Here is a 26,446-nt window from a genome sequence, read left to right as displayed (position 1 = left end):
TAGACACTAGTAGTTTTAGGGATGGAAAATTATGCTTTCAGAAGTCTGACATCAAAGTAGAAGGAGTTGAAATGAGGGAAGACTGGGTAGGGGATCAGCTAAGAACAAATGCCTAGTCTTCCATACCAAAGGGGCTGTAGCCTTGGATTAGAACTGAGGTGGTAAGAAGTGGTGAATTCAAGAGAAAGGAGGAAAGGCAAAGTCTGAAAGACTACGAATTTTCTAAACCTAGCAACATGGGGGAATCAGGGCTGCTGGCACTGTTAAGCCCTTGCTTAGCCTGCTGTTGACACCAGACGCACCGCAAAAGACGACCTCTCTAACCCTAGGGAACTGTTGTGGAGTCACGCTCTTACAGGACATGCAGTGGACTGCTACCCGTAAACCCTGCAGAGTGACTGAGAAGCCTGTTATCAGCAGGGGGGTGGGCTGGTCCATGTCTTCTGTCGCACTACACACGTGTGGCTCTCTAGTGGAGGAGGTGCTAGCCACAGTGATTGGCACAGTCACTCACTGACAGATAGCTGAGCCCCAGGATCCAGCCATTTTCACACCTGCAGTCCCCACAGAGCTTCCTTCGTGGCTTCTCTGTGAGGTGCTCACAGTGGAGCAGTTGTCTCTTTCTCAAGAGTACCTCTTCCTCCATGAGGCTCTAGGACACACTCCCAGTGTCTGTACAAGATCAGCTTAACTAGACCTTGGTCAGCCCACTGCCTGTTTTGTAAATGGAGCTGCACAGGGCCTTTGCATTTACTCGCAGGTTATCTGTGCTGCCTTTGCTCTACAGCAGCAGAGTGCTGTGGTCACAACAGACCTGGATGGCCTAAGAGGTTCCCTCTCTGGCCCCCTACAGAATCTAGAAGATTAAGCTGAGCAACTTCTGTTGCTTTTCTTCCTTCACAATTCCTTTCACAGTTATTTTCCCTCAGGCAGCTGGTGGCCTGCAGCTATCTTGTTTTCTCTGTCGCTTCAGGTCAGGCATGCTGCCTGCTTAGTCTGTGTTAAACACCAAGACCAAGCGGAGCAAGCAGGACATAAAGGAGGCCTCAAAGGGGCCCACATAGTAAGGGAGAAAGACGCACACATAACTGTACACATTTTTATTATAAAAGAGCATCTGGGTTTGACATGATAATTCATTTTTCATCGTTTAATCAGCATTGATCACTTCCTATTGCCAGGTAGGAAGGGAACAAAGATGAATAAGACCCAGGCTTTGCTTTCTAGCAGCCTGATCGCAGGAAATGTAAACAACAAGGAGTTTACAGGGTCCCAGAGTGGGTACGGGCATGGTGGGCCCCAGAGAGTATGGCAGACACTAAAGCCTTGAAGAGCGTGGCCAAATCAAGGCAGATGTGCTGCAGCTGAAACCTGACGGTCAGGTTCTTTGCTGGTTGGGGAGGGATACGGCTGTGTGAAACCCGGCAGACAGACATGCCAGACAGCTGGGCAAGAGGGGGCTACAGAGAGAGAGGCCGGCCCAGGCTGTGGCCCTTGCTTCCTCAGGAGCCCAGCTCTCCCTCACAGGTAGCTGCCTGACCTAAAGCAGTGGCTCAGGTGAATCTGAGGGCAGTAAGGATACAGGAGGACCTTGGAGAGCAGGGACTTGGGGAACAACTGGCCAGGCCGCTGGAGAGACAGGCAGCACCACAGGCGCAAGGACAGCAAGACAGAGGCAGGGCTGCTTCTGGAACCACAGGATGTAGTTGCTTACACCTCCTGAAGCCAGCCTTGCAAGGCCAGGGACCAGTATCCCTGTTGGGTCCACCACTACTCTAAGAGTCCTGGTGTGGCAAAAACCGCCTGTATTTGTTGTTCATTTGCTCCAGGCACAGAAGACACACAGATGCCCCCTGTATGCTTAGCATGGTTTTTCCCCAAACTGTTTTTTTTTTTTTTTTGAGACAGTCTTGCTCTGCTTCCCAGGCTGGAGTGTAATGTCACGGTCTTGGCTCACTACAACCTTCACCTCCCAGGTCCAAGCAGTTCTCCTGCCTCAGCCTCTCAAGTAGCTGGGACTACAGGCGCCTGCCACCATGCCCAGCTAATTTTTGTATTTTTAGTAGAGATGGGGTTTCTCACCGTATTGGCCAGGCTGGTCTTGAACTCCTGACCTTGTGATCCACCCGCATCAGCCTCCCAAAGTGCTGGGATTACAGGTGTGAGTCACCACACCCAGCCTCCCCCAACATTCTTTTAGTGACATAGTGATAGTTTTCAACTATCCTGAAAAGTTGAAGGAATTTAAAGTAGACACCCATATTCCCACTACCTAAATTCTACAATTAATATTAACATTTTACTTGTTTTCTCACAGATCTGTCCATCTGTTACTCAATCCACCCATCAACCCATCTCATTTTATCCATGCGTTGCATTTATCCATGCAAGTTGCCAACATCTAGACTGACTTATAATTTAATCATGTATAATATCACATGACTCCAGGGGAAGCTGGGGCTGGGTTGGCTAATTAAACTATGGGATAGGTTCTTTAATAAACATTTCATTTTGGTGATCACAACCACATTTTTGGAAGTCAGCATGCATCCATGTTTATGATTGAGGAAACTGAAGATAGGAGCCTTTAAGCACTTTGCTCAAAATTGCACATCAAGTGGCAAAACTAAGCAGAGTCCAGTTATTTTGGACCCAGAATGTCATTTTCTTGAAATGTTTGCCAGCACGAAACAGTGGCAGGCTGCACACTGCCTGTGACTAGCCTTGCTGCCTGGAAAAAGTCTCAGGACTCATTCACAATACTAAGGAGCATTGTCTCTGAGTTCCCAGCTCACACACCTGAGATCAGGAGCTCTAAATTGGACAGCTCGGGAGGTAAGGTGCAGTAAAACAAGGGGACACTGGGAGGACATGGTTAAACACTTGACTGCAGCAGGAAAGGCCTAGAAACATACACTCCAGGACCACAGAGCACAGCTGTGGGGCCCCTTTGGTAGAGGAAGCAATCAAGTGATATTTATAGTGGTGTCCAAAAGGTCTTAAAGGGTCAAAGCATATTCATTGTATTTTGCTTGAAGGGATCAGTTTTAGAAATATTTCCATGGGCAAGTTTAAAAGCTGCACATATTTACTGTCTGTGACAAGCCTCATTCCTACCCAGCCCGTGTCCTCAGTCTCCTATCCTGTGAGACTGGTGAAGGTAGAGGCTAGTGCTCAACTTCCTTCTTCATCTGCCTCATTGTGAATTTTCTCAGGTGGATTGATCACTAGGGGCATGAACCGCGTTTCCCTTTGGTTTGTTGAAGATGAAAGCATTTTAGGGCAGCTTTAACTTCCTGCCAACCCCATAAGTTTGGCTGCAGTTCATCTCTGCATAACAGAGACCAGTTCTCCCTCTCATCCCATCTCCGGGTCCAGAGTTTGGCTATAACACCCATCCTTCTTGCCCCAACTCCTGAGTGGTAGATGAAAACCACTGCTCTGAAAGTGCTCTATGAAATAACAAGTGCTAGATTTTCATGCTGCAAAACATTTCACATCAATGAGAATCTCCAAAGGGAAGAGTCTATTTTGTTTGGGTTTTGAGACACTTGGTTGCCCACTGGCCGTCTCCACCAGGCTATTTACTTTGAACCACAAAATGCAGAACATTATTTGAGTGAGAGTTTTCACTTTTAAGGATGGTGGGACAGGCTGGGTGCAGTGGGTCATTCTTGTAATCCCAGCACTATGAGAGGCCGAGGTGGGTGGATCATATGAGGTCAGGAGTTCAAAACCAGCCTGGCCAACATGGTGAAACTCTGCTTCTACTAAAAATACAAAAATTAGCCAGACATGGTAGTGGGTGCCTGTAATCCCAGCTACTTGGGAGGCTGAGGCAGGAGAATTGCTTGAACCTGGGAGGTGGAGGTTTCAGTGAACCGAGATCGTGCTGCTGCACTCCAGCCTAGGCAACAGAGCAAGATTCTGTCTTAAAAAAAAAAGCGTGGGACAAAGTGATCGATAGCTGGGAGTGAAGTTCACCCATTACGTACAGCAAATGACATGAGGCAGTGGCTCTTCAGATGTGGCTGCTCTGTCCCCACCCCTGGCAATCTTCATTCTAGGAAACCCTCCAGGGGCTTTCGAGGCTAGCATTTGAGAACCACTAGCCTGTAACCACTTGTAGATTTGAAATAGAATTTCTCCAAGTAAAAGTAGAGACATTGGGAAAACAGTTGCTGCTTGTGCTTTCCTGGTGTGGTGCTTCAGGTGGGCCCTGGCCAGGCATAGAGAGCGAGGGAAATGCTTCCTTTCAGGGCACTGGTTCAGAGGCCTCGTGGGAACATAGCTGTCAAGTCACCTCTGACCTGCATGATCAGCACCCATCCGGCCCTTGGGAACCAGCTCCTTGCCTTTCCAAAACCCAGCCCGTTATCCTCACTCACACTTCCCACCAGGACTATTTTGCCATCAATCAGAGAAAGCTTGAGCATTATTAATGCACTGTCCCCTGCCTGTGCTGTTGACTCTGTCCTGCTGGTCATTTAGAGAGACTTGCTAAGAATTGGAGGCAGCAGAAGACCCTTTTGCATAAAAATGTATTATTTTACAAAGGCCATTAGACTCTTAATTTTGACCATGGAATAGTATTGGGTATCTTATGGTAAATGAAGGGCATCTTGGGACCACTGCAGTCAGAATAGGCTGGGGAGTGGTGTCTTTCCTACACATGTTGTGGAAACCACATCAGAACTGGCTGAGATGAGGTGCCTGTGGAGTGAGGGCCAACCCTGGCCCCTTCAGAACTGGCATGTATTACCCATGCCCAAGTCTGTCCAGTGAAATGGCCATTTTGCAGGAGTCTTTCTTTCCTTTTTCCCTTTTTTTGTTTTTGAGATGGAGTCCCGCTCTGTCTCCAGGCTGGAGAGCAGTGACAATCTCAGCTCACTGCAACCTCGCCTCCCAAGTTCAAGCGATTCTTCCACCTCTGCCTCCCGAGTAGTTGAGATTACAGGCACGCACCACCACGCCCAGCTAATTTTTGTATTTTTAGTAGAGACAGCGTTTCACCATGTTGGCCAGGATGGTCTTGATCTCTTGACCTTGTGATCCACCTGCCATGGCCTCTCAAAGTGCTGGGATTACAGGCGTGAGCCACCATGCCCAGCCCCCTTTTCTATTTTCATAATGCTATTGCTGCTGCTGCTGTTTTAATGTAGTTCATTCTCGTCACTTTTGTGTTTTGTGATAGCTGATGATGTTGTTTTCACAACTTAACTCATGTTCACTCTTAACTCAGTGGTCTTTTGTGTTTCTATAGGACAAGGGCTCAGAGGACTGGACGTGCTCAGACATCAGTGTTCTTCTTCCCAGTTCTTGACCCCTGGTCCTGTCTCCAGCCCGTCTCGGCTTACCCACTTTGACTCCTTTGAGCCGTTTGGAGGGGCGGTTTCTGGTAGTTGTGGCTTTTATGCTTTCAAAGATTCCTTCAGTCCAGAGAATTCCTCTTGGCAGCCCTGTGTTTGTCACCCATTGGTGACCTGTGGCAGTATGTACTTCAGTGCACATGCTGCTTGCTGTTGCTTTAGTCACTAATCGCTTTCTGGTTTGAAAGATGCAGTGGTTCCTCCCGCTCCTGAATCCTTTTCTACATGATGCCCTGCTGACCATGCAGCCGCACCAGAGAGAGATTCTTCCCCAATTGGCTCTAGTCACTGGCATCTCACTTTATGATAGGGAAGGCTACTACCTAGGGCACTTTAAGTCAGTGACAGCCCCTTATTTGCACTTCACCTTTTGACCATAACTGTTTCCCCAGAGCAGGAGCTTGTGGAAATACCTTGGCTGACGTTGCAGCCTGCAGCAAGTGCTTCTGTCTCGGGAATCCTTGGGGAACACTTGTCCACATCTTTTCTCATATCATGGTAGTCACTAACATATTTAAGGTATGTGCTATTTGCCCAGCTTTTAGAAAATGCAGTCGTTTTTCTAAATAAAAAGTAAGTACTGCACCCAAGAGTGTTACTCTTGGTAGACTTACTGTGGTCACTTGTACCACGTAGAGGTGTAACAGTTGCCAAGAAGCATTATGTGCAGTACTTAATGTTTGTAAGACTTACAAAAAGACTTAAAGTGGCAGCTTCACTCAGCATTTGATGAGAGAAGTACAGAGGTTGCAGTGCCGAGCTGTGGGTGGTTTCTGGGGATGTCCCAGGGTGGAACTCCACACGCTGGTGCACATACGCCCTTGAGCTACTTGACATCTGTGTGTTTCAGTAACCACGTTCATGCCTGAGGATTTAGCAGAGAGGAACACTGCGTCTTTAAATAAGAAAGTGTACAATTCTTTTTCCTTCTACAGCATGTCAGCATCTCAAGTTCATTTTTCAACCTACGATATAACAATTTGTAATAAAGCCTCCACGAGCTCATGACATGAAGCACTGTTCTGTCGTCAAGTACTCAAATATTTCTGATACTGCTGAGTCAGACCATCAGAAAAAGCTAGCACTAAGTCATGTTTGGAGCTCTATCCATATTTTACTGATCTCTTTAAGTATTTGTTCCTGCCACTGTGTACTGTGGAGTTGACTCGGTGTTCTGTCCCAGTGCGGTGCCTCCTCTTGACTCCCCCCACTGCTCTCTGTGGTGAGAAATTTGCCTTGTTCAATAATTACTGTACCCTCGCATGACTGTTACAGCTTTCTGTGCAGAGATGACTGTCCAAGTGCCACATGCCTACGATTGAAATGAAAACTCTATTGTTACCTCTCAGTTGTGTTCCACGGAAAATGCTATCTAGCAGATCATTTAGGAAAAATAATTCTATTTTTAGCTTTTCATTTCTCAGCTGTCCTTTTGTTTGATTTTTGACAGCAATGGAGAATGGGTTATATAAAGACTGCCTGCTAATATGAACAGAAATGCATTTGTAATTCATGAAAATAAATGCACATCTTCTATCTTCACATTCATGTTAAGATTCAGTGTTGCTTTCCTCTGGATCAGCGTGTCTGAATGGACAGTCAGGTTCAGGTCGTGCTGAGCACAGAAATGCTCACAGGCCTCACTTTGCCACCCAGGCACTGGCCCAGCACTTGGGTTTACATAAGATGATTTAGAAAGGTGTTTCTGTAAGGTCCTTTTTACCTCTGCTCAGCAGAGAATCAATTTTGTCATATTCCTTCATTCAAAGTCTTAGGTCTCAAATATTCTGTCAAACCCTAATGAAGAAGCCCCAACATCTCAGGTTGGATTTCCTGGTTCTCTCTAAAGTGGGCATGCCCATGTGCCCCAGAGCCAGTGCTGGGTACAGCCAAGTATTGGGAAGGGCCACCCGGCAGTATGTGATCCTCACCACCCAGCCCAGGGCGCTCACACTTACCACTCCTGTGGCTGAAGAAAAATAGCTGGCTCATCCTCAGAAAACAGACTGACATCTCTATTCTTGCCCTGAAATACACGCTTTTCACTTGCGTGCTCAGAGCTGCCATCAGACCGTCCACACAGCATTCACAGGACACAGAGATTTGACTGTTACCTGATAATAAGTCAGTTTTCATTTTTAAAAAAGCATTGATGGTTTTATTACTCTTGCTTCTTTATACTTTTTAAATGGAAAGTTAGTATTACGAGGTTAATTTGCTATCCTCTTCTAAATAGAAAACTATAGTCTTGGCTACTAACATCTGGAGACTGTGAGCTCCTTCCCATTCCCCTTCCTGGTACTGTGGTGTCAGATTGGCATGAAACCACTAACTTCATTCTAGAATCATTGTAGCCATAAGTTGTGTGCTTTTTATTAATCATGCCAAACATAATGTAACAGGGCAGAGAATGGTCCTAACCAAGGAACCTATGAAAAGCGCTAGCTATCATTTGTAGTAGACGTATCATTTTGGCTCTTCTTACATTTGTAAAAATGTACAGATTAGGTCATCTTAATTCATATTAGTGACGCTGAACAGCACCCCCATTATTAGTGTGTTCAAATAAGCTTTCAGACTAATGGCTTTTTTGGTGTCTAAAATGTAAGCAAAAAATTCCTGTTGAAACATTCCAGTCCTTTCATTTAGTTTAAAGAAATACTGAATAAGCCAGTGGGATGGATTTGAAAGAACTCATGAGGACTCTGTCCTGACACAGGTCCTCAAAGCTGGCAGAGATACGCAGACTTTGTGGCATCTGGGTAGAAGAAGACTGTATTCTCTGTGCAGTGCACAGTGTGTGGTGTGTGTGCACACTCATTCCTTCTGCTCTTGGGCACAGGCAGTGGGTGTAGAGGTAACTGGTAGCTTTGAGAAGCTACATGTGGCTCACCTGTGGTTGTCTCTAAGGAATTGCAAAGGTAAACTACCCATACCACATGCCACATAATATTCCAGCCATTCAGAGAAGACTGTTTTCTCTTTATTTGCTTATATGTTAATATGGTTTTTAAATTGGTAACTTTTATATAGTATGGTAACAGTGTGTTAATATACATACATACATATGCACACATGCTTTGGGTCCTTCCATAATTTTATATTTGTAAATCAACGTTTTGGAGCAATCCCAAGTTTAAGGGAAATATTTTTGTAAATGTAATGGTTTTGAAAATCTGAGCAATCCTTTTGCTTATACATTTTTAAAGCATATGTGCTTTAAAATTGTTATGCCGGTGTTTGAAACATGATACTCCTGTAGTTCAGATGACAAGCTATAGCAGTGAGTATGTGGTTTCTCTTATGTCATCCACCTTGACACGAGTCAGAAACAAATGGAAATCCAGAGCAAGTCCTCTAGGGTTGCACCAGGTTTACCTAAAGCTTGTTGCCTTTTTTTGTGCTGTTTATCCATGTAGAGCACTCAAGAAAGTTCTGAAACTGCTTTGTATCTGCTTTGTACTGTTGGTGCCTTCTTGGTATTGTACCCCAAAACTCTGCATAGATTATTTAGTATAATGGTAAGTTTAAAAATGTTAAAGGAAGATTTTTATTAAGATTCTGAATGTTTATTCATTATATTGTTACAATTTAACATTAACATTTATTTGTGGTATTTGTGATTTGGTTAATCTGTATAAAAATTGTAAGTAGAAAGGTTTATATTTCATCTTAATTCTTTTGATGTTGTAAACGTACTTTTTAAAAGATGGATTATTTGAATGTTTATGGCACCTGACTTGTAAAAAAAAAAAAAAAAAACTACAAAAAAATCCTTAGAATCATTAAATTGTGTCCCTGTATTACCAAAATAACAAAGCACCGTGCATGCATAGTTTAATTGCAGTTTCATCTGTGAAAGCGTGAAATTGTCTAGTCCTTCATTACTTTTACCAGATGTCTTTCTGATTTGCTCTGTGAGTGGTAACTTGTGATAGGGCTGTGAGCTGCTCCTCGAGTTAAATGGGGATGTCAGTGCTCCTAGGGTTCTCCAGGTGATTCTTCAGACCTTTGCCTGTCGGGGGAGGTAGGTGATGCCCATGCCCATCTCCTCATCCACCTGAACAACTGCAACCCCACTGCTGGGCAGATGTCCTGGGCAACCCTTTTTTTCACAGCAAGAAGTCATAAAGATAGGGATTCTTGGACATTTGGTTCTTATCAATATTGGGCATTATGCAGTGACTTATATACAAAACAAAGATATTGGGAAATGTTTTGGATGTGGTGTTGTGGGAAGAGCACAAGTCTTGGACCCATCCAGCTGGGTTCAGAACTACCCCCTGCTTATAACTGCAGCTAGCTGTGGGCAGGTCATTCTGTGTCTCTGCTTTCTCTCTGTGCTTCAGGCTGTCAGATATAAAGTAGAGGCAATATTACTTGTCTCGTATATGCTAAAGATTATAAAAATACATTTCAACTGTTTAGCATAGTACTAGAAAGCAAGTACTCAGTAAATAGCAAGTCTTTTTCAGTGCTGCTTTATTTCATTAAGTTTTGTTGCAAGGTGTCACAGAAATGCCTGCGAATGTAAGTAACTGCTAATCTGAGAGGAAACCCTCTCCTGCCAGAAACCTTCAGGGAAATGAGCTGACAGCACCTAAACTGGGAGTTTGGAATGGGGTATTTGAAGCACTATGGGAGTATTTTACTGGCCCTCTCCCTGAGAGACTTAACACTCCTTCCTGTTGTCCAGATTCTGTAGAAAACAATCAGAATAATCATCTTCCTTTGTCAGCACAGGAGCTTGGTCACATTTTCTCTGCTTTGTGATGGGTTCCTCTTCTCAGCGGTAGCTCAGTGGTTCCATATGGCAGCTCAGACCAGCATCTAGACTGGCTGGTTTGCTGTATCTACTCAAAACTAACACATTCAGAGCTAGGCTGGACCATCTGAGGGAAGCAGGAAACACGCCTAGGCTGTGGAGGCAAGTGCAGACCCCTCGAGCCAAGGGGACAGGGTTGGGGAGTGCCAAAGAGGAGCAGTGCAGGGACAGGTTTTCCTAGGGACAAGCTTACCATCCCTGACTCTAGGAGGAAGGAGCAGTGAGGCAGAGAGTCAGTGGAGGGGATGGTGGCACTGGGCTTCATGGGGCCGAGATGGAGATAGGGCTCGTTCTCTTGAGTCTGGTGCCAAGGACAGCTGAAGATGATGTCATTTTCAGGTGGAGAGGAGAGAATGGGGCGGGGGGGGGGGGGTCATGCCCTGTGACATGTCTTTTGCAGGTGAAGGTGGGAGACAAGATCTTTGCTGAGGATGAGGCAGAGGCATCATGAAAGCTGTAATGGGACTGCCTGCCGCTGGAAGGACCTGCGGTGACACTAGGACACCCTCTGCCTGCATGTCATGTTAGCTGGGCTGGGTGAAGTAGAAGACCAAGGGGAAGAAGTACAGTGGGGAGACCATGTGGGTTACAACCACAGGGCTGGTGGAGGGGCCGTGGCATCCTGGCAGAGACCACATGGTTGGGCACCTGCTGCAGCTGAGCATATGGTGTCAGCAGTGGTTGGCAGACCCCGCCATGTCCAGACGGTGCAAGTGGAGTGCCTCAGCATCACAAGCCTAGACTGTGTTTATGGAGAGCAGAAAGTCGTCTAGGGCTGCCCGGGAAGCTGTGAGGCCAGCTGTGTCACCCTTGTCGATGGTGACATTGTGTTCAGTTGTGGCAGGAGGGAGGGAAGGAAGAGACCCTGTCCAGTTTCAGTCACAAAATACCCAATGGAAGATGTCAGTCATGTGGGTTTCCTTGTGACTTCACACTGGCTTTATTATCTGCTCCAGATCCATTCAGCAGACACTTGAGTTCCTGTAGCGCCAGAGGCCAGGAGCGGGGGCTGCAGCAGGGACAGTCCCAACTTTCAGGAAATGCCTGGACCTGCTGGTCCCTGAGGGAAAGGAAAACGCCTTTCAGCCATACGCAGACCAAGAAGACTGATGTCCAGTAGCTTTGTGATAATATTTCTGTGGGGATCCACAGATGTGTATGTGTAAAAGCTAGAATGATTACAGCAAGAATGTGACAGTAGCCGTTTTCCATTTGAAAGCAAAGTTGTCTTTATTTGAGGATATCAGAAGGACCCTCTGGGCCATTTTCACTCCCCTGTACTCTGAGAGCCACCCTAGTACTATGTGAACACAGAAAACAGCAGCCTGCCTACTTTGAAAGGAAAGCCATCTTTAACCACCAATGCCTAGAAAACTTATTTACTGTTACTTTCTTCCTTCCTGTGCCCTAATTTCTTCTTACCAAAGTTTTAAGTCTAAGGGAGTTTTTCATATAATAATGTTCCACATCCACACATAGGGCCTACAGATGCCCTCTCTGGAGTTAACTGGAAATATGACACCCTATCCATGCTCTGGAACCTGTGATGTGCTGAGCTGTGTCCCAAGCACAGGAATCCCAGCAGTTTCAGCGTGATGTAGAACCATCATGCTCCAGACACAGGCTTGAGAAAGACATGTCAAAATTAAGTCCCTGATGAGGTAGGAGTTGAGGAATCCTCTTGAATTTCTTGGCCAGAAGGAGCAGAGGAGCCAGTGCCCCTTTTGTTCAGTAAGACCAGACAGTAACAGAAGCCAGTTGTCAGCTGTGAAAGTGATGAGTGAAGCAGGGGAGGCTCCTCTGTGGTGGGATGCTGGACAAGGGAAGCTAAATGTGTGAAGAAGGGAGGCAAGGGTGTGCAGTGACCTTGGACACTAGGGCAAAGCTTTCAAGCCTGGAACAAGGCACTGGAGGAAGATGTGCTGCCAACCAGCAGTGTGGGCCCACAAGCTAGCAGGCCATGTGCAGAGGGGCCTCAGGCCAGCTCTGAGACCAGTTTTGAGAGGCAGTGACCCAGTGGCCATGTCACCATTCCTTCAGTCTGCCCACTCTTTAATCCCAGAGTGTGCTTTTAATATTTCCTTTAAAATACTCATCGTTCCCATTCCGTAGGTATGGGGAGCATGCTAAGCTTTACAGGCTAGGAAATGCAGGTTTTCTGAGGTGGAACCAACTACACAAGGAGGAGGAAAGCACTAATACCACAGGGTGAGACCCATGACAGGGCTGAGCATTTGGAAGCCAACCTGTTGCTTTTCAAGAATTGCTTTGGCCAGGCGCAGTTGCTCACACCTGTAATCTCAGGACTTTGGAAGGCAGAGGTGGGCGGATCACGAGGTCAGGAGTTCGAGACCAGCCTGGCCAACATGGTGAAACCCCATCTCTACTAAAAATACAAAAATTAGCCTGGGGTGGTGTCAGGCACTGTAATTCCAGCTACTCAGGAGGTTGAAACAGGAGAATCACTTGAACCCGGGAGGCGGAGGTTGCAGTGAGCCCAGATCATGCTGTTGCACTCCAGCCTGGATGACAGAGCGAGACTCCATCTCAAAAAAAAAAAAAAAAAAAAATTAGCCAGGCGTGGTGGCACAAGCCTGTGGTCCCAACTGCTCAGCAGGCTGAGGCTAGAGGATTGCTTAAACCTGGGAGGTCGAGGCTGCAGTGAACCGTGGTTGTGCCACTGCACTCCAGCCTGGGCGACAATTTGTTTTCTAAATTGCTTTCGAAAGTCTGCTGCACTTACATATTCCACAAAGCAGTGGTTTTCAAATACTTTTATCACCAGTATCCTTTCATGAAATGAAATCAGTAGAACTTTCCCTGCTCTGAATAAGCAAGGGTGGGAACCTGTCTGCCTCCCACAGATAGCATAATATGCCTGCCATAGAGGAGCCAGAAAAGGGTGATGGGAACTGAGACAGGAGAGCAAATGTCACAAAAGACTGAGCAATCAAGGAAGCAGAACAAGGCCATGGATGACTGTTAACACCTCTACAGTGGACCAAGGTAGGACAGAGAGCTGGCAGCATGGGCATCATTGTCAGGTCAGCAGCAGGAGGGCCTTGCTAGGGAGTTGAGTACAGTCATCTAACTAGTTTAAAAGTAGGAAGGCCCAGGCGCAGTGGTTCACAGCTGTAATCCCAGCACTTTGGGAGGCCAAGGTGGGTGGACCACCTGAGGTCAGGAATTCAAGACCAGCTTGGCCAACATGGTGAAACCCCATCTCTACTAAAAATGCAAAAATCAGCTGGGTGTTGTGGCGGGTGCCTGTAATCCCAGCTACTCGAGGCTGAGACAGGAGAATCGCTTGAACCTGGGAGGCGGAGGTTGCAGTGAGCCATCATCACACCATTGCACTCCAGCCTGAGCAACAAGAGTGAAACTGTCTCAAAAAACAAAACAAAAAAAAAATAGGATGATTAAGGCCACCAAAGAGGTCATGCAAATGGGGGAGGGGCAGGCAATAGCTCGTAAGACATGAATTTGTAAGGCGATGAGTATTGCAATGAACAAAACAGACAGGGCTGCCCTCCCAACACTGGTAACTCAGCAGGGAGGCCAGGCATTAGTTAATTTAACCATTTATTGTAAAGAAGTTGAAACTACAAATGCAATAAGTGCTTGAGAGTATAAGTGCAGGAGTGAAAGCAGCAATGACTCCCACAGTTTTAGAAAAGCACTGTCACTGCTAGATCGGACCATAAATCTGGCCAGGCATGGTGGCACATGCCTGTAGTCCCAGCTACTCGGAGGCTGAGGTGTGAGAATCGATTGAACCTGGGAGGCAGAGGTTGCAGTGAGCCAGGATGGCACCACTGAACTCCAGGCTAGGCGACAGAGTGAGAGCTCTGTCTTGATTAAAAAGAAAAAAAGAAAGAAAGGCTGGGCCAATGCAGATTTCAAACAAAAAAGTCATACTGTCAGTGAAGGCCCTTGTGGCTGGAAGGCGCCAGGGATTAGCACCCTGGACTCCAGGGCCCCAAGGCTGGGAGCACAGCGTTTTAAGGGCATCTACCTAAGAGGGGAGCACAGGGCAAGGAGAAGCTGCAGGGGGGCTTGGTTGCCAAAGTGAATTCCCTGAGGAGAGAGCTACTGCAGCCTGAGATGTGCGGGCAGCACAGAACAGGAATGGAATCAGCAGGCAGGAGAGGCAGACGATACCATGACAGAAGACAACCGTTTTGTTTCTGTTTCCTCACAAGCGATAAAAGCAGGAAAGAGGGTGAGCAGCCAGCCCACACATGTGCCTCCAGTGCTTCGGCCCCTCCTGGAACTATCAGCCAGGTCCCAGGGAGGGAGCCAGCCACAGTGTGACCGGCTCTTCTCTGATGGGAAGAGGACCTTGGATAGACCGATGTGAGGACAGTTTTGCAAGGACAAGTCAGAACCAAGGCATTTTTTTTTTTCAGATAGGGAGAATTAGACCCCCGCCAAGTAGACACCAGAGTCACTATTTGGTTGGTGGTGATAATGGGGGTCACAGTGGCTGCCTGTCCTCCCTCAGGGTGAGCGTGACAGCTGACCTGGGTGGGCCAGCATGCATACCTCTCCGGCAGCCTTTTGTTGCTCGTTGATGATTGAGTTTGGATGATGTCCCTGCCAGAAAGCATGCTGAGATGTCCTCAGTGTTGGAGGTGGGGACTGGTGGGAGGTGCTACCCTTGTGAGATGTGGTTGTGTAAAAGTGTGGCACTTTCCCACACTCACGCTCTCACCCCTGCTCTGGCCATGTGCCGCACCTGCTCCCACTTCCCCTTCTGCCTGGAGTGAAAGCTCCCTGAGGCCTCCCAGAAGCCAAGCAGATTCTGGTGCCATGCTTCCTGTGCAGCCTGCAGAATTATGAGCCAATTAAACCTCTTTTCTCTATAAATTACCCAGACTCAGGTTTTTGGTTTTTGGTTTTCTTTTGTTTTTTTGAGATGGAATCTTGCTCTGTCACACAGGCTGGAGGGCAGTGGTACAATCTCGGCTCAGTGCAACCTCTGCCTCCTGGGTTCAGGCAATTCCTCTGCCTCAGCCTCCCGAGTAGTTGGGACTATAGGTGCACGCCACCACGCCTGGCTAATTTTTGTATTATATAGTAGAGATGGGGTTTCACCATATTGGCCAGGCTGGTCTCGAACTCCTGGCCTCGTGATCCGCCTGCCTCAGCCTCCCAAAGTGCTGGGATCATAGGCATGAGCCACCACGCCCGGCCAGTCTCGGGTATTCTTTTATACCAACACAAGAACAGCCTAACACACTCACATGTTTGACATTGACATGAAACCAACTCAGGGTTGTATGTATACATTACCTCCCCTGTTTTAAGAATGTGCTGTCGGCCGGGCACGGTGGCTCACGCCTGTAATCACAGCACTTTGGGAGGCCGAGGCGGGCGGATCACGAGGTCAAGAGATCGAGACCATCCTGGCCAACATGGTGAAACCCCGTCTCTACTAAAAATACAAAAATTAGCTGGGCGTGGTGGCGCACACCTGTAGTCCCAGCCACTCGGGAGGCTGAGGCAGGAGAATTGCAGAGGTTGCAGTGAGCTGAGATTGCGCCACTGCACTCCAGCCCGGCACCTGGCAACGGAGCAAGACTCTCTCAAAAAAAAAAAAAAAAAAATGTGCTGTCATCAAAATAGGAGGTCCCACCTGAAATCAGAGAACACAGCATCTCCACTAGCAAAAGGAGCTCCAAAGGCAAGACAGACACCCCCAGCCATATGGGGTGGCCACATCTAGGCACTGGAGGAAGTGTCCCGGCAGTAAGGGTTCCAGCGCTGGCTCTGTGAGGACTCTAGCTGCTGAGACATTGGCCAGGCCCCACCTTGGCACAATTGTTAGAGACTTCATTAGATGTTCCCATGAGCTGTGCAGCCCAAGGTTGAGGTCAGAGATACCAAGGCCACCTGAAGCTCAGCCGGTAACAGCATGGCCTGCTGCACACCCCTTCCCCTTTGTCTTTTACTTTGTGCTTTCTTTTTCCCTGGAGGTGGCTGGTGTACATGTCTGATTCTGAGCCCATCTTGGGCCCCCAAAAGAGCCCCCACTGTCCTGATCACCTGCATGGCACCCCACCACAAGCAGCAGGCACACATGATGGATATCAGGTGACACAGCTCCCCAGGAAAGCCGCTTCTGTGGAAGACCACTCCGTGCTGTTACTGCAGCCTACTGGCCCTGTGCCTGTCCATGATCAGCCCTTCAATCCCAGCCCAGGGTTCTGGCCAGGCCTCCACTGCCAGCCCCAAGGCTTAATGCACAGCATGTGCCTGCCAGATCTGACTCCAGAGGATGGAGGAAAGGCCTGAGACCACACATCCCTGGGCCACAGCAGAGAGCAGAGGGAGCACTCCTGGTGTGCTGGGGAATTTCTAAGGTGCAGCACCCTCTTGACAGGTACACGAGGAAGTTTAATACTTTGTATTGCCTTGGTAACCAGAGAAGAGGAATCATTAAAACTAGCAAACAGGGCCATGTGCAGTGGCTCACACCTGTAATCCCTGCACTTTGAGAGGCCAAGGTAAGAGGATTGCTTGAAACTAGGTGTTCAAAGCCAGCCTGGACAACACAGGTTGTATTTACCTCTACAAAAAATAATTAAAAAAAAAATAAGCCAGGCATAGTGGCACATGCATATGGTCCCAGCTACTAGGACCACTGGGAGGCTGAGGCAGGAGGATCACTTGAACCCAGGAGTTCAAGGCTGCAGTGAGCTATGATTGCACCACTGCACTCCTGCTGGGCAACAGAGCAAGACCCACTCTTAAAAAAAAATTAAAAACGCCATGTCCGCTAGCAGTGGGGAGGCTACATGCAGGTGCTAAGAAGTCCAGGATGTTTCTGTCCACAGAAATCTTTCATTTTACCTCCTGCCATTGATGCTTTCATCTGTTCACGCTGCACAAAAAGTAGACCTTGGGTTGCATTTACGAATGTTCGGCTCTCCAGGAGTATCTTGAAGATAGTGAAATCTTGAAGGTCGTAGTTAACATTGCATGGTCAGGATCCTCTCAGATCACTGGGAGCACATGTCTTTTCTTGGCCATGGTTGTGAAATTCCTCAGACATGTCCTGACCCCTGTGAGGCCCCCAAAGCCTCTCTCTTCAGCAAACCTGGTCATTCCTCCCCTCTTGCTCATCTATTTTTAAAATAGATTTTACTCTTTTAGTACCGCTTTTTACAGAGTAATTAAGCAGACAGTACATGGAGTCCCACACACCCACCCCTGCACCGTCAGCACACCTATCCCCCGCCAACCATGGGGTTTTTTACTGTTGCTGTGGTTTTGCCTTTCCAAAATGTCATGTAGTTAGAACAGAATGTGTCATTTTCAGACTGGCTTCTTTCACTCAGCCATATGCAGTCAGTAGCCCTCCATGTCTATTTGTGATTATATAGCTCCTTTCTTCTTATCACTGAATAATATTCCATTGTATGGATATACCACTGATAGTGTGTCCATTTGGCTGTCAAAGAACATCTCACTTGCTTCCAAAATGAAATAAAGCTGCTGTAAACACCCATGGGCAGGTTTTTGCGTTGACTTAAGTTTTCAATTCATTCAGCATGACTCTACCAAGCCCAGATGTTTTAAGGAAGACATCAATTCTCTACAATCTCTTCCAGAAAACAGAAGCAGTAAATAGTCATAACTCATTCTGTGATGCCAGCATTACCCTAATCTCCAAACCAGATAAAGATGTTAAGGCTGGGCACAGTGGTTCATGCCTGTAATCCCAACACTTTGGGAAGCTGAGGTGGGCAGATCATGAGGTCAACAGATCAAGACCATCCTGGCCAACATGGTGAAACCTTATCTCTACTAAAAATATAAAAACTAGCCGGGTGTGGTGGCGCGCGCCTGTAGTCCCAGCTACTCAGGAGGCTGAGGCAGAAGTTGCAGTAAGCCAAGATCATGCCACTCCATTCCAACCTGGCAACAGAGCAAAAACGCCATCTCAAAAAAAAAAGATGTTATACAGGCCAGGCACAGTGGCTCACGCCTTTAATCTCAGCACTCTGAGATGCCAAGGCAGGCGGATCACGAGTCAGGAGTTCGAGGCCAGTCTGACCAACATGGGGAAACCACATCTCTACTAAAAATGCAGAAATTAGCTGGGCGTGGTGGCGTGTGCCGGTAATCCCAGCTACTCAGGAGACTGAGGCAGGAGAATTGCTTGAACCCGGGAGGCAGAGGTTGCAATGAGCCAAGATCATGCCATTGCACTCCAGCCTGGGTGACAGAGTGAGACTCAGTCTCAAAAAAGAATCATACATCTTGACGAGATAGGATTGATTCCTGATATGCAAATCTGGATCAACATTCAAAAATCAGGCCAGTTTTACAGGATCACGCCTGTAATCCCAGCGCTTTAGGGTGAGGTAGGTGGATCACTTGAGCCCAGGAGTTTGAGACCAGCCTGGGCAATGTGGCAAAACCCCATCACTATAAAAAACAAAAACTTAGCCAGGTGTGGTGGTGGTCACCTGTGGTCCCAGCTACTTGGTAGGCCGAGGTGGGAGCAACACCTGGGCCCAGGACATCAAACCTGCAGTGAGCTGTGATGGCACAACTTCACTTCCGCCTGAGCGAGAGTGAAACCCTGCCGAAAAAAAAATCATGGCTGGGCACAGTGTCTCATATCTGTAATCCCAGCACTTTGGGAGGCCTAGATGGGTGGATCACCTGAGGTCAGGAGTTCGAGACCATCCTGGCCAACATGTTGAAACCCCGTGTCTACTAAAAATACAAAGATTAGCTGAGTGTGGTGGCATGCACCATAATCCCAGCTACTCAGGAGGCTGAGGCAAGAGAATCACTTGAACCCAGGAGGTGGAGGTTGCAGTGAGCTAAGATGGCACATTGCACTCCAGCCTGGGTGACAGAGCAAAGCTCTGTCTCAAATATATATATATTTGAGACATATATATATATATATATGATCAGATAGATTTGGAAAGAAGCCAGGCATGGTGGCTTGCAACTGTATTCCCTGCTTCTCAGAAGGCTGAGATGGGAGGATTGCTTCAGCCCAGGAACTTGAGACCCGCTTCAGCAACAAAATCTGAACCTATTCATGGTAAAAACTCTCAGCAAATTGGAATAGAGAGGAACTTTCTCAGCTTGATAAAAAGCATCTACAAAACACCCACGGTTAATATACTTAATGGTGAGAAACTAGAAATTCACCCTCTGCAATTGAGTGTCCCCTCCCACCACTCCAATGATACATAGTATTGAAAGAGAAAAACCACCATCCTAGCATATTGTGCCCACTGAAATTATTTTTCATAATGGAGATAAAATAGCTGGCCATGGTGGTTCACGCCTGTAATCCCAGCACTTTGGAAGGCCAAGGCAGGAGGATTTCTTGAGGCCAGCAGTTTGAGACCAGCCTAGGCAACAGAGCGAGACCCTGTCTCTACCAAAAATAAAAAAAGAAAGAAAGAAAAAGGAAAAAAAAAAAATCTGTACTTGGCGCTGCAAGCCTGTAGTCCCAGATACTCAGGAGGCTGAGGCAGGAAGATCACTTGAGTCCAGGAGTTCAAGGTTGCAATGAACTATGATGGCACCACTGTACTCCAGCTTGAGTGACAGAAGAAGAGACTGTCTCAAAAACAAAACAAGGCCGGGCACGGTGACTCACATCTGTAATCCCAGCACTTTGGGAGGCCGAGGCAGGTGGATCACCTGAGGTCAGGAGTTCAAGACCAGCCTGGCCAACATGGTGAGACACCCCACCCCCCGCCACCCACTAAAATTACAAAAATTAGCCAGGCATGGTGGTGGGCACCTGTAATCAAAGCTACTTGGGAGTCTGAGGCAGTAGAGTTGCTAGAACTGAGATGGAGGTTGCAGTGAGCCAAGATCATGCCATTGCACTCCAGCCTGGGAGACAAAGCAAGACTCTGTCTCAAAAACAAAACACCAGGCACAGTGGCTCACTTCTATGATCCCAGCACTTTTGGAAGCCAAGGTGGGAGGATTGCTTGAGCCTACGAGTTCAAAGTTGCAGCAAGCTAGGATTGCACCAATGCACTCCATCCTAAGCCACAGAACAAACCCCTGCCTCTGAAGTATAAATACTTTATTAGACAAACAAAAACAGAATTAGTTGCCAGTAGCACTGCTTTATAAGAAACGTTAAAGTAAGTTCCTTTTTTATTATTACTCAAAAAAAGTTTCATTTTTTATTTAGCTTCTGACTGTGCTTCTGTCTTCAACACTTTCACAACGATCTTCTGTTCCTCGATAAGGAAAGTACTCTTGATCCTGTCACGAACCCATTTAGCACACACAGAACCACCGTAGGCCCTGCTGACATGTTCTTTGTTTTGGACCACCTCATAAGAACTTTAGGTCTTACAGCACGAAGTCTGCCTGGGCACACGCCACATGCAGATTTTGGTGCTTTCCCAACCTTCTTGGTATAAAAGTAAACAATTCTATTACCAAGAGTTTGGGACAGCCTAGTTTTATTACAGGCTGTATTGTAGGAAAGCCTATGTCAGTATGTCAAATGCTGGACCATTTTGAGTGCCTGCAGACAACGTCCACAGACTAAATTCTTTAACAGGCTGAGCAACATTGTGAAATCCCATCTCTACAAAAAATACAAAAATTAGCTGGACGTGGTGGCTCATGCCTATAGTCCTAGCTACTTGCGGGCTGAAGTGGGAGGATCGCTTGAGCCCTGGAGACAGAGGTTGCAGTGAGCCGTGATCGCACCACTGCACTGCAGCCTGGGTGACAGAGTGAGACCCTGTCTCAAAAAAACAAAGTTCTTGAGAAGGAAGGAGAATGATGTAAGCTGGAAGCTGAGATCTACATAAACATTTTAAATCTCTGTTCCTCTCTTAAGTTTCCATCTCTCTGCTTACATCACCCATCTGTTCTTGCTTGTCGAACTTTTTCCATTAGAGCCCATAGCATACTAATCCTAGGTATTTTAAATTCTCAGTCTGATCATTCCAAAGTCTCTGCCATCTGAGTCTGGCTCTGACACTTTCTTTGTCTCTTCAGAAGACTGTGTTTTTTCTTATCTTTTAGCATGTCTTACAATTTTTTGTTGAGAGATGTGATCTTTTGAGTAATAACACTGAGGTGGATAGGGCTTTAGTGTGAGGTTTTTTTGCTTTTCTGGCTAGGAGCGAGGCTGCATTTGCTGTAGGTGTCAGAGACTAAAATGTTCTTTAGTGTCTTTGTTTCTGTTTCCCCTATTGTCTTGGGGTTTCCCTGGAGACTTTTTCTTAAGAAGAGCCTGAGTCTTCTGGTTCTTTCAGTAGTGACCCTCTGTATTGTGTGGGAGCCCTGCAGATGGGGCGGCAGGTGCGGATAGAGGGAAGCACTCTGTAATCCCGCGATTAGCTCTCAGTCTTTTACTGAGCCTGCATTCCTGGGCTGTGACCTTCACAGGTGCGTCTCAGCTTTTTTTGCCCCCTTGGGTAAGTCAGAGTGCTACTGAGGACTAGAGTTGGGTGTATCCCTTCCCCCATGTTGGGTCAGGCTCTGGGAAATCTTCTCTCCTGCTGGCTGGTCTTTGTTGTTGAGAACACTTTAGGAACAATTAAAAATGGTTGCTTTTCCCTTCTCCCTGGTCAAACACAAGGGATTTGCCTCCATTCTTCACTATGAGAACCTTGTGGGGCCCTTGGAGGTAAAACCAACAAAAGTGTGGGAGTGGATCCTTAGACTGGATCGCCATGAGATTTTGTTTTTTCAGTTTTTTTTTTTTTTTTTTTTGAGGTGAAGTCTCTCTGTCACCCAGGCTGGAGTGCAGTGGCGCAATCTCAGCTTACTGCAACTTCCGCCTCCCAGGTTCAAGCAGTTCTCCTGCCTCAGCCTCCCGAGTAGCTGGGATTACAGGTGTGCACCACCATGCTTAGCTAATTTTTTAATTTTTAGTAGAAATGGGGTTTCACCATGTTGACCTGGCTGGTCTTGAACTCCTGACCTCAAGTGATCTGCCCACTTTGGCCTCCCAAAGTTTTGGGATTACAGCCATGGGTCACCTCATCTGGGGCCCACCCCCACCCCCACCCCCACCCCCGATGAGTTTTTAACTCTCAAACTCATGCAAAATCTAGTCATTCATCTAAGTTGGTATTTAAGGGGTCTTTTAAGGCTTCCTGCCAGCTCTTGGCCCTGGTTGGCTTTTGCTCCCAACAAACTGTGATTTCTGGCTTTTGAGGTGGTGGCTTGTCCTATGGCCTCAATTCCCTGATGGATCTAAGAAAATCATTGAATTTTCCATTTACTCAGTTATGTTCTTGTAAGGAGAGGAGTGACAACATGACATGTTGGAGCTGAAACTGGAAGTCACCCTCATTCTTATACCTGTTACCCAATGCCTTTCCTAACAGATGCTTCCAGAAGGTCAGGGTGTTCGCTCACCAGGTGTGGTTGGAGAAACCATTAATCCAGTGTCTTGGACAAACCAGAGGACTAGAGGAATATCTTGTATCTGATTTCACATATGCCAACAATGACCACAGTACAGAGGGCCAGGGGACTGGGGACATATCTGTTATGAGTGGCCAATAAGAAAAGTCCATTCCAAAACATGTAAAGAATCACAAAAATACAGGGCTGTAATCCCAGCACCTTGGGAGGCCGAGGCGGGTGGATCATGAGATCAGAAGTTCCAGGCCAGCCTGGCCAATATGGTGAAACCCCATCTCTACTAAAAATACAAAAATTAACCAGGTGTGGTGGTGGTAGGCGCCTGTAATACCAGCTACTTGGGAGGCCGAGGCAGGACAATTGCTTGAAACCGGGAGGCAGAGGTTGCAGTGAGCCAAGATAGTGAGTGCCACCGCACTGCAGCCTGGACAAAACAGCAAAACTATGTCTCAAAAAAAAAAAAAAAAAAAAAAAGAATCATGAAAATACAAACACCTTGCCTCCTCTCCAACTGATATCAGTGAAAGAAGATTGTTGTCTGCTGCATAAGGAAAGCATCTACTATTAGTAAACAGGGAAATGCAAATTAAAGATGAAGTGCCATTTTGTGTATACCCTACTTTGCTTTGGTTTCTTAGCAAAAGAGAATTGGCCAGGCACGGTGGCTCATGCCTATAATCCCAGCGCTTGGGAGGTCGAGACAGGTGGATCACGAGGTCAAGAGATCGAGACCATCCTGGTCAACATGGTGAAACCCCATCTCTACTAAAAATACAAAAAATTAGCTGGGCATGGTGGCTCACGCCTGTAGTCCCAGCTACTCAGGAGGCTGAGGCAGGAGAATTGCTTGAACCCAGGAGACGGAGGTTGCGGTGAGCCGAGATCGCGCCATTGCACTCCAGCCTGGATAACAAGAACGAAACTCTATCTCAAAAAAAAAAAAAAAAAAAAAGCCAAATGTGGCCAGGCATAGTGGCTCACACCTATAATCCCAGCACTTTGGGAGGCTGAGGCAGGTGGATCATGAGGTCAGGAGTTCAAGACCAGCCTGACCAACATGGTGAAACCCCATTTCTACTAAAAATACAAAAATTCACTGGGCATGGTGGCACATGCCTATAATCCCAGCTTCTCTGGAGGCTGAGGCAGGAGAATCACTTGAACCCAGGAGGCAGAGGTTGCAGTGAGCCAAGATCTCGCCATTGCACTCCAGCCTGGGAGACAGAGCGAGACTCTGTCTCTAAATAAATAAATGTTCAGCACTTCAGGGGGCCAAGACAGGAGGATCACTTGAGCCCAGGAGTTGGAGACCAGCCTGGGCAACGTGGCAAGCCCTGCTTGTACAAAAAAATTGTTTTAAATTAGGCAGGTATGGTGGTACACGCCTATAGTCCTAGCTACTTGGGAGGCTGAGGCAGGAGTGTCACTTGACCCAGGATGTCAATGCTACAGTGAGCCATGATCAAGCCACTGCACTCTAGTCTGGGTGAGAGTGACACCCATCTCTAAAAATAAAAATAATAAAAATAAATGCCAAATGCCATAAGGGTGCCCTTTAGTGTTGTTAACAGCACCGTGGAGGAATACAGTGAGATCTGGAAGATGCAACTCGAGCCAACAAGAAGATGAGTTTGGCTCCATCATTCCGTTCCTGAGATTTTTTCCTCTTGACAAAAACTCTAGAGAAAACAGCCACAGATACAAAGATGTTTATACCAGCATTATTTATTTATTTTTGTTTGATTTTTGAGATGGAGTCTCGTTCTGTCACCTGGCTGGAGTGCAGTGGCGCAATCTCGGCTCACTGCAACCTCTGCCTCAAGCGATCCTCCTGCCTCAGCCTCCCAAGTAGCTGGGACTGCAGGCGTGCACCACCACGCCCAGTTAATTTTTTGTATTTTTAGTAGAGACAGGGTTTCACCATGTTGGCGAGGATGGTCTCCATCTCTTGACCTCGTGATCCACCCGCCTCGGCCTTCCAAAGTGCTGGGATTACAGGCTTTAGCCACTGTGCCCGGCCCCAGCATTATTTATAATAGCAAAAATAAGGTGAGTAGCCTCCAGTGCCCAACATGCCAACATGATGGAGTGGTCTAGCAAACTTAGCAAGTAAATGCGGCAGTCGCTGAGTGTCTCCACGTGACTGCCCATGCTTCCATCCTCCCTGCGCCATGCACATGCTAGTCACACTTGTGAATGACATAGCCTGTCCACTCCTCTGAAGTTTTGTCACCCCGTGTCTTGCCCCACTTGCCAGGAAATTCCTGGGAAGCACACTGTGTGGCCTGCTCACTCTGGTCTGCCTGCCACCTACTTCTAAGCCCCTGGTACCAAGAAAGGCTCCAAAGGACAGCTGACACTCAAAATGTGGGCCACAGACCAGCACCGCTGTTATCACCTGGTCATAAATGCAGACTCTCTGTGGGGAGGGGGATGTGGGGAGTTGTTATTTAATAGGTACGGTTTCCATTTTGCAAGATGGAAAGTGTTTTGGAGATTGGATGGACAGCAGTGTGAATATATTTAACACTGTTGAACTGTATACTTTAAAAAGGTTTAACATGGGCCGGGTGCAGTGGCTCATGCCTGTAATGACAGCATTTTGGGAGGCCAAGGCAAGAGGATTGCTTGAGCCCGGGAGTTTGAGACCAGCCTGGGTAACATAAGGAAAATCAATTTCTACAAAAAAAAAAAAAAAATTAGCTGGGCATAGTGGCACAGACCTGTAGTTTCAGCTACCCGGGCAGCTAAGATGGGAGGACTGCTTAAGCCCAGGAGGTCGAGGCTGCAGTGAGCAGTGATTGCACCTTTGTACTTTGGCCTGGGTGGCAGAATGAAACGTCATTCCTTAAAATAAAATAAAATAAAATAAAATAAGGTCTAAGATGGTAAATGTTATGCTATGTGTATTTATCACAATTTAAAATAATGGGCTGGGTACGGTGGCTCACAGCTGTAATCCCAGCACTTTGGGAGTCCAAGGTGGGCAGATCGCTTGAATCCAGGAGTTTGAGATCAGCCTGGCCAACATGGCAAAACCCCATCTCTACAAAAAAATGCAAAAAATTAGCCAGGTGTGGTGGTGCACACCTTTGGTCCCAACTACTCGGGAGGCTGGGGCAGGAGAATTGCTTGAACCCGGGAGGTGGAGGTTGCAGTGGGCCGAGATCATGCCACTGCACTCCAGCCTGGGTGACAGAATGAGACTCCTTCTCAAAAAAAAAAAAAAAGTAAAAAATAATAAATAACAAAATACAATACAATAAAATGAAGAATCCTTTTTTCTTTTATTTTGAGGTGGGTGTCACCCAGGCTGGAGTGCAGTGGTGATATCTTGGCTCACTGCAACCTCCACCTCCCGGGTTCAAGTGATCTTCATCCCTCAGCCTCCTGAGTAGCTGAGACCACAGGCATGCACCACCACACCCGGCTAATTTTTTTGTATTTTTAGTAGAGATGGGATTTTGCCATGTTGGCCAGGCTGGTCTCAAACTCCTGACCTCAAATGACCCACCTGCCTTGGCCTCCCAGTGTTGGGATTACAGGTGTGAGCCACCACGACGACCGGCCTAAAAAGAATTCAGGCCACACCCCAGACTTACCATTTTAGCAACCACATTTATTTTAACAAAATCCCCAGGTGATTCATGTAAGTTTTGAGAAGACCTGCACATTGGGCGTATATCTACTCTTTTGTTTTTTTTGAGTCTGGCTCTGTTGCCCAAACTGGAGTGCAATGGCATGATGTCAGCTCACTGCAACCTCCGTATCCCAGGTTGAAGCTATTCTCCTGCCTCAGCCTCCTGAGTAGCTGAGATTACAGTCACATGCCACCAAGCCCAGCTAAGTTTTGTATTTT

At 47.0% G+C, this 26,446-nt stretch overlaps 1 protein-coding gene and 1 pseudogene across 1 annotated transcript in view; one reads left to right on the top strand and one right to left on the bottom strand.

Annotated features, from left to right (window-relative positions):
• The window catches only part of MAPK1 (mitogen-activated protein kinase 1), a 98,787-nt gene extending 89,557 nt beyond the window's left edge, over positions 1-9,230 (top strand). Inside the window, exon 9 of the mRNA XM_012466482.3 lies at positions 5,264-9,230. The gene's annotated coding sequence lies outside the window, so the exon portion shown is untranslated. The remainder of the gene's footprint in view (positions 1-5,263) is intronic.
• An 11,145-nt stretch (positions 9,231-20,375) lies between these two features.
• Positions 20,376-20,716, bottom strand: LOC110567456 (large ribosomal subunit protein eL34-like; annotated as a pseudogene).
• Positions 20,717-26,446: the final 5,730 nt, after the last annotated feature.

This window comes from Aotus nancymaae, unplaced genomic scaffold (assembly GCF_030222135.1).
Source record: "Aotus nancymaae isolate 86718 unplaced genomic scaffold, 86718_ANA_hifiasm-v0.15.2.pri h1tg000210l, whole genome shotgun sequence".
NCBI classification, from domain to species: domain Eukaryota; kingdom Metazoa; phylum Chordata; class Mammalia; order Primates; family Aotidae; genus Aotus; species Aotus nancymaae.
The sequence above is the reverse complement of the archived record's forward strand: the minus strand, read 5'-3'. Positions and strand labels throughout refer to the sequence as shown.